The sequence below is a fragment of the Pongo abelii genome, chromosome 8, assembly GCF_028885655.2.
Source record: "Pongo abelii isolate AG06213 chromosome 8, NHGRI_mPonAbe1-v2.0_pri, whole genome shotgun sequence".
NCBI lineage: Eukaryota > Metazoa > Chordata > Mammalia > Primates > Hominidae > Pongo > Pongo abelii.
In genome coordinates this window covers 139219441-139230769 of record NC_071993.2, presented here as the reverse complement: position 1 = coordinate 139230769, position 11329 = coordinate 139219441, and positions in this window count along the sequence as shown.

Here is an 11329-nt window from a genome sequence, read left to right as displayed (position 1 = left end):
CCAAGACGCGATGCTGAGAACAGAAAGCCAGGCACAAAGTGGACGCCCTGGATGGTTTTTTTTTCTTTTCTTTTTGAGACGGAGTCTAGCTCTGTCGCCCAGGCTGGAGTGCAGTAGCGCGATCTCGGCTCACTGCAAGCTCCGCCTCCCAGGTTCACGCCATTCTCCTGCCTCAGCCTCCCCAGCAGCTGGGACTACAGGCACCCGCCACCACGCCCGGCTAATTTTTTTGTATTTTTAGTAGAGACGGGGTTTCAGCGTATTAGCCAGGATGGTCTTGATCTCCTGACCTTGTGATCTGCGCACCTCGGCCTCCCAGAGTGCTGGGATTACAGGCGTGAGCCACCGCGCCTGGCCCCTGGACGGCTTTATCTACGTGAAGTCGGAGAGTGGCTGAATGCATCTGTGGTGGGAGTGTGGCAGCTGGGGGTGTCAGGAACCTTCTAGGCTGATGGCTATGTTCTGTAATATCTGCCGGGTGTTACACAGGTGTGTGAATTTATCAAAACTCACTCAAGATCCATGCATTTTATTGTGTATAAATTTTACCTTAAACTGAATATAAAGAGTGTGTGTGTGTGTATTTTTTTTTTTTTAAGACAGGGTCTTGCTCTGTCACCCACGCTGGAGTGCAGTGATGCAATCTCAGCTTACTGCAACCTCTACCTCGCCGGCTCAAGTGATCCTCCCATTTCAACCTCCTGAGTAGCTGGGACTGCAGGCATGTGTCACCACGCCCAGTTAATTTTTTTTCCAGATGTTTTGTAAAGATGGGGTCTTACTATATTGCCCAAGCTTGTCTGGAACTCCTGAGCTCAAGAGATCCTCCTGCCTCAGTCTCCCAAAGTGCTGAGATTATAGGCATGAGCCACTGTGTCCAGCTAAAGTATATTTTTGAAAAAAAGTATTATAAACACATAACATACTTTTGTACTCACTTCCAAGTGAGCTGCAGACCTCAGTACACTTCCCTCTCGACACCTCAGCTCACACTCCGGGCTCTCCTTGAGGGCTGGAAGACACAAGGGCCTCAGCACAGCCACATGTGCCCTTCACTAATTAGGGAGCTCTCTCTCCTGAGCACCCACCTGTGCCAGGTGCGGGTGGAGGGTGGTGCGGTGCTAAGTTAGCCCCGGACCCTCTCCTAGAGGAGCTTAAAATCTGCCGGGGAGACAGAGACAGGCCCAAAAACACATCAGGAAGAAGGGAGAAGCCAACATCCAGGCAGCCAACAAGCATGAAACAGGCTCAGAATCCCTGCTCACTGGGGAAATGCAGACCCAGCTGCAGCGAGCCACGTGCTCACCCGTGAGGATGGCCGGGATCAAAACGGAGCAGAATGGAAAAGGAGTGTTGTGAGGATGTGGGGAAACTGGAACGCTCGTGCACGGCTGGTGGGAACCTAAACTGAGGCAGGCACTGTGGAAAACGGGATGAAAGAATCGAAAGCAGAATCTCGGACGGGCATTTGCACATCCCTGTTCATAGCAGCATGATTCGCAACAGCAAAACATCGAACCACCCAGTGTCCATCCGCGGATGATGAGTCAGCAAAACGCACATCCCTTCTGTGGAGTAGGATTCAGCCTTCAAGGAAGGAAATCCTGACACGCATGCAACACGGGTGAAGCACGCCAGTCACATGCGCACACACACAAATACCATGATTCTACTCAGCTGAGGCCCCTAAAGGAGTCAAAGACACGGGTGAAGCACGCCAGTCACACGCACACACACAAATACCATGATTCTACTCAGCTGAGGCCCCTAAAGGAATCAAAGACCAGTGGGGGTGCCAGGGGCTGAGTGGGGGGTACAGTTTCCATTTGGGAAGATTAAATAGTTCTAGAGGTGATGTTTGCACAGTGCTGTGATTGTACCTACTCTCACTGAGCTGCACATCTCACTGAGCTGCACACCTAAAAATGGTTCAGACGGTGACTTTTATGTGCATTTCACCACAATTTAAAACAAAACCTCCATCCTCTGAGTGCAGCATGTGGTGGTGTCCTGCCGCCCTGAGGTAGTCCCAGGTGCACCCCAGCTCCCTTGGGCCCCACTGGCTTCTCCCACTCTTCCTGCACCCTCCTCTGCACCGGCCACACCCTCCTGTGCGCCAGCCATGACTGTTTTCCCAGGCAGCCTTCTCTGACCTTCCCTGCTAGACTGGTGAGCTCCCATCACAAGCTCTTGCAGAATTGTGACAACTCGTTGGTGGCAGTGGTCACTGCTAAGATGACCTGTTTGCACGATGGCTGAAGTTGTGTCTGTTTCAGCCACTGGCCACTCCCAGCAGGCAGGGACTGTGTCTGTGTTGACTACTCACCCCAGGGAGGTCCACGATGCCTGGACCAGGAGAGGTGTCTAGGAAACGTTTGCTAAGGGCACTGGAGCAGGAGCTGTGGCGAGCCACCTGGAAGGATGGCCCTAAGGGCAGCTGAAGGCCCAGAGAAGCCCCCCGGGCATCGGGCTGGTCCCGCTACTGCACACACGGTATCTGAACTGCCCGAGAGCCTACTGAACCCTGAGGTCTGTGCACTTCCTGCCCTCTTTGGATGGATTTTGGGACCATGCTGGGATCAAACGCAGGCCCAGCAGGATAAGAGGAAAGATCTTGACACCCACGTGGCACATGTATACATATGTAACTAACCTGCACATTGCGCACATGTACCCTAAAACCTAAAGTATAATAATAATAAATACAAAAAAAAAAGGAAAAAAAAAAACTCAACTTGAGTTTAATTCCTGGCTTATTTCCAAGACCTTATTCTCCTCTTGGGATTTTAATTCAAATGTTAAGGAAAACAACCGAGGAGATCATTAACACCGATGCCTGAAGCCCAGGGCGGGGCAGAGAATTCTCCCTCCCTGCACGGTCCAGCTGATGAAGAGCCAGGGCTAGAAAGGGCCCCGCTCCCCTCAGCCCTCCAGGGCTGATAAGGGCACAGCTCCCCCCAGCCCTCCTCGTCATGCTGTGTCCAGGTGGAAAACATTTCCCTCGGGCTTGCCTGTGTCCGCGGGCTCCTGGACCCCCAGATTGGTAAAGCCCGGGCGCCTGTGGGATTCTCATCAGAGAAATGCTTTGCTGGAATCCTGACTAGGACTAAAAAACATTTAAAAACTAAAACAGGAAAGAAGTGCTTTGGGGGCAACAGCATCCAACCCCGTTTCCCCCTGGATTCTCTCTGCGGTGATGCACCAGACTCCAACCTAGAAAAGCCCAGGTGAGAAGCCATGTGTGGATAATACAAAAGGGACAGTGCAGATTTGTATAACACACACACACACCCACAAAACGGAAAGGGCCAGGTGCAGTGGCTCATGCCTGTAATCTCAGCACTTAGGGAGGCTAAGGTGGGAGGATCACTTGAGCCTGGGAGGTCAAGTCTGCAGTGAGCCCACATCACACCACTGTACTCCAGCCTGGGTGACAGAGTGAGGCTCAAAAAGAAAAAAATTAAAAAGTAAAATGCAAACAGCTTATGACATTGACCAGCAGAGGGAACAAAACACACCCACATTAAGAAATAAACTATTACAAAGCTTCCCAACCAGGAAAAGCCTTTTGTGTTTTTGAGAGAGGATCTTGCTCTGTTGCCCGGGCTGGAGCGCAATGGTATGATCTCAGCTCACTGCAACCTCTGTCTCCTGGGCTCAAGTAGTCCTCCCACCTCAATCTCCCGAGTAGCTGGAACCTCAGGAACGTGCCACCATAACTCGCTAATTTTTGTATTTTTTTTTTTTTTTGGAGACATGGTGTCTTGCCATGATGCCCAGGCTGGTCTCAAACTCTTGGATTCAAGCAATCCACCCGCCCTGGGCTCCCAAGGGAAAAGCCTTTTATAGGACCAGCCAAGTAAAGCTGATACAAAACAGCTCTTCAAGCACCTGGTTTTCTTAACTATTTCTAATACCCTAACGATCCAGGGTGAATTACGATGGCAGAGAGCTCTAAAACCAGAGGAAAGGGACAGACGGGCTCTCCACAGCTGCTCCAGGATGCAATGGCCTGGCTGTCAGAGGACACAGGCTCCAGCCCTCTCCCCACACAGTCCCTAGTTCCTGAGAGCCTGCACTCATCCCTGCAGCCAGGATGGGGAGGGAGGAACTCCGGGTGATCCAGCGTGGCCTCACCATGAAGAGGAGTGAAGAGGAAAAGAGAAACACAGCAGGCGCCGTGGCTCATGCCTGGAATCCCAACACTTTGGGAGATCGAGGCGGGCAGATCACTTGAGCCCAGAAGTTCAAGACCAGCATGGACAACAGAGAGACCCGTCTCTACAAAAATACAAAACTTAGCCAGGTGTGGTGGTGCAAACCTGTAGTCTCAGCTACTCAGGAGGTTGAAGTGTGAGGATCACTTGAGCCCAGTAGGTGGAGACTGCAGTGAGCCATGATCACACCACTGCACTCCAGCCTGGGTGACAGAGACCCTGTGAAAGGAAAGAGAAAGAAAGAGGAAGGAAGGAAGGAAGGAGCAAGCGAACTAGTGGGGCATGGTGGCTCACACCTATAATCCCAGCATTTTGGGAGGCTGAGGCTGGCAGATCACTTGAGGTCAGGAGTTCAAGACTAGCCTGGCCAATGTAGTGAAACCCCAACTCTACTAAATACACAAAAATTAGCCAGGTGTGGTGGCACATGCCTGTAATCCCAGCTACTCGTGAGGCTGAGGCACAAGAATCACTTGAACCTGGGAGGTGGAGGGTTCAGTGACCCGAGATGGCACCACTGTACTCCAGCCTGGGCAACAAGAGCAAAACTTTTTCTAAGAAGGAAAGAAGGAAGGAAGGAGAGGAAAGGAAGGAAGGAAGGGATAGAAAGAAGAAAAGAAACACAGGCAGCCATAGAAGAGGCATCAGAGGTGGGATCCCAGGCACAGTGGGTGTCCGCGGGCACAGGCTGGCCACACGACAGTTCAGGCCAGCTATAATGGACACTGAAATTCTCTCAGCAGCTCACATGCCCACCCAGCCTGGGCCATGGGGGCAGTGTGCTGTTTCCAGCTCTCCTGACCGTGGCACTCAATGCTGCCACCGGCCGCGGGAATGGAGTGGGGGTGTCAGCCTTGCTGGCCCAGCCCCAGCCAAGTCTCCCATACTCCTAACACCAGAAGATGCACCTCCTAGGGTCTGGGGACACCCAGCAGAGGGGCCACACTGGCTCCTGGTGTACACCGCTGTGCCCATCCGGGGCAGCAGCTCCCAGAACACAGCCCATGCTGCTGGGATCCTGCACACAGCCGCCCTCACCCTCGCACCTCCTCACGGGGTTCCCTGCCCTGGGTGTTCCCACTGGCACCTACCACCCACTCCAGCCCACCTGGACCCAGCCAGCTCTCCACTCCCTGAAACACATGCACTCCAGTTTGTCTGATCCACAGGAAAGCCTTAAAATAAACAGGTGATGAATGTTTATAGAAAATTTGGTGTCAATTAGCTGGGCGTGGTGGCACACACTTGTAGTCCCAGCTACTTGGGAGGCTGAGGAATGAGAGTCGCTTGAGCCCAGGAGGCAGAGGTTGCAGTGAGCTCACACCACTGTACTCCATCCAGCCTGGGTGACAGCGAGACTCTGTCTCAAAAATAAAGAAAATGTGGTGTGCACATCTGAAAAATACCGCTCAGCCGTGAGACACAGGTGCTTCTGTCATTTGCAGCCTGGATGGACCTTGAGGACACCACGCTAAGTGAAATAAGCCAGGCACAGAAAAACGAGTACTGCACGATTCCACTTCTATGAGGTGTTGAAAATTGTCAAATCACAACAATAAAGACTGGAAGGGGAGCTTCCAGGGCTAGGAAGTGGGAGCTCTCAACAGAGAAAAGTTTCCATTAATGTTAAGTGAGAGGAATAACCTCCAGAAATCTATTTTGCGCTGAACCTGTACCAACCACCAAGGGTCATTGACACTTTAAGTGTCGTACACTTAAAATTTAAGAGGATTTATCTCATGTTAAGTGTTCTTATCTACCACGATAAAAAAAAATGAAAATGAAAAAAAAAGCTCATCGGGAGTGGTTCACAATTGTAAAGGATTAAAATCAACCCAAAATACTTTATAAGGAACTGATTAAATAAACAATTGAATAGTAAAAAAATGCTCATGAATATGACATTTTTAAAAAGCAGGATATAAAATGATTATAACATGATCCAAACTGTGTGTGTGGCTGGGGGAGTTTGCAAACCCATCAGTGGTCAGGAGGTCAGCGGGCAGCCAGCAGATGTATAGATACGGAGCAAGGGGAGGGCCCTGTCTCAGTCAGCTCGTCCCCATCACAATATACTACAGACCAGGCAGCCTAAACAAGACATTTCTCACAGTTCTGGAGCTGGAAGTCTGAGGCCAAGGAGCCGGCCGGTTTGGTTCCCGGTGAGGATCCTTCCTGGCTTACAGAGCTGCCTCTGTGCCCTGTGGAGAGAGCCCGATCCTGTGTCCCTTCTTGTAAGGGTACCCATCCCATCCCGGGGGCCCACCCTATAACCTCATCTCACCCTGTCACCTCCCAAAGGGCCCACCCCCTGATACCATCACACTGGGGGTCAGAGCGCAACCTGTGAACTTGGGGGACACAATTTGGTCCACAGCAGCACCTAATGACTTACAGAAGTCACCTGGGCAGGTATTAGTTATGAGTACTGATTGTCTTCATCCCAGCCTTCTGAAATTTTAGAATTTTTATAAACAAAGAAGCACGAGCTTGTGAAGGAACCCAAGTGCTTAGTGTCATGGCAAAGATTTGGGGAGCAGGGAGACCTCCACACACAGCATAACTTGCACAAAGGCGCCCCAGCACATGAGGCATGGAGGTGGGGGCATCCCAGACAGGCTGTAAGAGCCAAGTCGATGCAGCAGCTGGAGGCCGAGGGAGGCGGCCAGAAATGAAGCTTCCCCCATCTTCAAGACCTTTGCCGGATGCCACTGTAGGGAATGGGGGGCCAGCCAGATTTTCAGACCTCACTGGCCTGACAGCCCAGCGCTATGGAGGGAGTGGGGGTGGCCTCAAACCAAGGGTCGCCTCTCTGGAGTGCACAGATGTGCTGCTGTGCTAAGAGACCTCTGCTGGGGAAGCCAGTGAGCCACAGGCGGTGACATGCAGCAGGAAGTGCTGGCAGGTGTGGAGGGCCAGGCCTCACAGCCGTGCGGGGACCATGCGGTCCAGGGGCCATGGGAGAAAGGGGCCAGCCCTTGGCCTTACTGGGAAACGGTGGGTGGCCTGAGACTGTCCTGTTTGGGGGTTGCAGTTATGGGGGGGTGTCAAAACCCGAGGGGGCAAGGCAGGGCAGACAGGGGCCTGGTATGGGATCCGGGCCCAAGCTGAGGTGACTAAGTTCCTGAATCACAACTAAGAGACACAGGTCCTGGCTGGGCACGGTGGCTCATGCCCATAATCCCAGCAGTCTGGGAGACCAAGGCAGGAGGATCACTTGAGATCAGGAGTTCAAGACCAGCTTGGGCAATATAGCAAGATCTTGTCTCTATAAAAAAATTTTTAAACATTTTTAAAAATGAGACAGAGGTTCGAATGCTGATTTTGCAACTCCAGGCTCCTTAGTTCTGGTGATTTTAGGCGATGTCTGCACCTCCTCCCTTGCTGAACTGCGTGCTCCTTGATGATGTGGCCTGAGCCTGGTTCCCCGTGTGGCCTCATGAGCAGCGCCGCTGGGTGAAGGGTGTGGCCTCCACCTGCCTCTGCAGCCCATCCCAGGCTTCTCCTGAGCCCCTGCAGCCCAGCTCTTGTACCCTAACAGGGGGACACCCACACCCCATAACACAGGTAAAGAAATGGAACAGAGCCTGCCATACATGCAGCAAGTACGTTTATGATGGTTTTTTTTTTTTTTTTTGAGACAGTCTCATTCTGTTGCCCAGGCTGGAGTGCAGTGGCGTGATCTCAGCTCATTGCAACCTCTTGCCTCCTGGGTTCAAGCAATTCTCCTGTCTCACCATCCTGAGGAACTGGGATTACAGGCACACCATGCCCAGCTAATTTTTGTATTTTTCGTAGAGACAGGGTTTCACTATGTTGGCCAAGCTTGCCTAGAACTCCTGACCTCAGGTGATCCACCCACCTGGGCCTCCCAAAGCGCTGGGATTCTGGGCGTGAGCCACTGCGCCTGGCCATGGTTGACTATTTTGATCATCGCTATTTCCTTTGTGTCATCTTTTTTAAAAAATTAGTTTATTGTTATGCCATTTTCCACAAACTCCTAGATCTTGCAAAAGTGTCACAGATACACACTTGTGGGACCAAACCCCAGAGCCTGGAACCTGCTGACCATGAGCTGACTGCCATGGAGGTTGTGCCCTGCGCGTGGGCTCCCTCGGGGCACCTGAGGTGTGAGAAACGCTGATTGCAGGGCGTGCTGGTGACAGCTTCTTTTGGGGCATCTGAACTGAACCCACCTGAACTGAACCCACCACCCGTCCTCTTCATCTTTCCCTTTCAAAAGCTGGATTTCAGTGGCTGTCATTGGAAATTGACAATAAAAGCCAGAATCATGTCTGGGCAGATATTTTCAATATAATGTCCTAAAACAGGAAGCTTGTCCATGGACAGATCAATTTGCTTGAAAAAATCCTACTTAAACTATATCCTCAATGAACTCCAAACTGTAACTTGTTGCAGAAGTTCCTTCTTGCCAGGCATATTCTTTGTAGTAGAAAGCTGACCAGGCCAGATAAGGAGGGAGATTCCCGGCTTCTTCCAGATTTGTGGCAAAGGCTGCAACCGACTCGGGGCCAATTAGTACTGCTGTTCTCTACAGCCCCAGAGCAGTCCTAGGCCAGGCCCCGGGAGCAGGGGTAGGGGAAGCCTGCGCTGCGGCCCAGGCAACTGAAGCCCAAACCAGATATGCGCTTGGCCAGGCTCTTCCTCCTGAAAGGGCTGCAGGGTGCCTGCTCGCCTTCCACTGAGCCTCCTGGAGACACTCCGCCCTCCCCACTCCAGTTTACTAAGGGGTCAGCAGAACAGCCCGACTTGCCCTTTAGTTGAGGGAGAGAATCCTGCCCCAGCTGCCAAAGCCAGCACTGATTCATCACCAAATCCAGCAGGGGTCTTTTGACCCCTGCGTTTAATCCTCAGCCCCTGCAGACACACGGCCTAGCACTTTCTCCTCCTGCCACCCACCCGCAGGTGGAGGGAGGCTTCCCCAACACCTAAGAGCTCCCTGGCTCCTTCCATGACAACGGATTTCCTACGGTTCTGCAAGCGAATCCCAGGTCTGCGCGTCACCACCCAATTTCTTACATTTGCAGACAGCTTGCCGAGGAGAGCTTCCTGTGCATTCCAGCACCTCACCAAGAAAACAGCCAGCCAGACCTCAGACGGGGGCAGGAGGGAGACGCTCCAACTCCCAGCGGCTTTCCACGAGAGGCAAGGTCGCGGGTACACGCAGAGGATATTTTCTAGGAAAACTGTCCAGGCTGGCGCCTCCCCCCGACCTCCACCAAAGCCTTTATTCTCTGGCTTCCCTTTTCATCAGCATCCCACGGCCACGCTGGCCATCCCTGAAACAGGGGCTGTGAAATTTAAAAACCAGACACCAAGATAAAAATAATCGCACGGCGCCCTTTCCGCAGGAGGCACAGTCGGAGACACGGAGATGGCGGGTTCCCAGCCCCGGCCCAGCACCTGCGCGGGCCCCACCCAGCGGCCGCGTCACGCCAGCGCCAGGGCCTGTGCAGGGCAGGGGGTGCCGTGGAGAGGACCCGCCCACGGGGGGGAGGCCTGGGAGAGGCAAGGAGGACCCCGCCCCAGACAGGGGCGTCTCTGCCGCGGGACCCCCTCCCTCGGGACGTCGCCCCCCGCCCGCCCCACGCCGCCAGGGCGCCCGCGTCCCGGACGCACCGTGCCAGACGCAGCGCAGAGACCCGGCCCCGGGTCCCGGTCCCACCCCGGCCGCTGCTCACCGAGGCTCCCCGCGAGCGACTCTGGGCGGCGTCCGACGGCCCGGATCGGCCATGGCAGAGGCGGCGGGCGGGGGCGCGCGTCACCGTCACCGCGGGCAGGAGCCCCGAACCCGGCCCGCCCCGCCGCCCCCACTCCCGGGCGGTTCCCGCGGCCGCGCTCCTTGCTCGGCGACGGCCCCCGCCGCGATCCTCCCCCACGCAGTCCCGGTCTCCGCGGAGCCGCTGTGCAAGCTCCTAAAACAGGGCTCGGCGTGGCTGAAAATAGCCCGGGGGCCGCGGGGCGCGTGTGGGGAGCCGGGGCCCGGCCCGGCTTGGGTGACGGGCACCGGGCACCGCGGGCTTAGAGGGACTCACCCGCCGCTCAGGCCGATCCCAGCGCCATGCGCAGCACGGGGGAGCTGCACGCGTGCGGCCTCACCCTTAACTCTTGGCGTCCCATCCCCGAACGCTGCCTCCCCTGGCCTGTTGCGAGAGAAATGCTTTTTGGAGTCTGGCATTGAGCAAGTGAAGCAGCTGCTGCGGATTGAGAGCCACAATCTCAGCGCTGCGCCGGGGCCTGGGATCGCAGCTCACCACGGCCGCGTGCTCCGGGCTGGGACTTCAGGGTAGAGCGGGAGGAAGGTCCGCACCCACTTGTTGGTGTTCAGCCCACATATAGTGTCCATCCACGCCACCACGGCCACACTGATGGGCGCTTTGTGAAAGGGTGAGATAGAGCAGCAGAGCTGGCGACCTCTGCAGAGCTGGGAATCCCCTGAACCACACCCCCCAACCCCCACCCCCACCCCCACCGAGCTTGCAGGTGCAGGAGGAGCCCTGGGGAGCACGCACGTGGAGCACAAAAGCCCCCTCACCTCCAGCCCGCTCCACAAGTTCTGTCGGTCCACATACCTCCTCAACCCCAATCCTCCAAACCTGTGCCTTCTAAGTCCCTGATCATCAACTGTCCCTCCAGGTAAAGGAGAGGATAATCAGGTGTGAGGCTTGAAGTTTGGCCAGCTGCATGGAATTCCTTTCCACCCCGTCCATCAGGGACAGCTGGAGTAGGGCTGTGATGCTGAGCCCGGGCCCACCGCACCAGCCTAGTATGCGGAACTATCTGTACACCAGGCTCCATTTTTCATTCCTCAACTTGTTTTAGGGAACTCCCCATAAAACCAAAAATGCAGGTGGAGGAACAAGGATTGCAGAGGGAGTGGGTGCCTTTGGAGGGCGAGCCTCCTGCTATGTGGTGTCTCAGGGTGTCTCGGATATGCTTGAGGACAACCTCGTGTCAGTCTGTTGGGGCTGTCATAATGGAAGTGTACTTCTCACGGCTCTAGAGGCTGGAAGCCCAATATCAAGGTGCTGATGGGGTTGGTTTCTGCTGAGGCCTCTCTCCTTGCCTCGCAGAGAGCTGCCTTCTCTGCA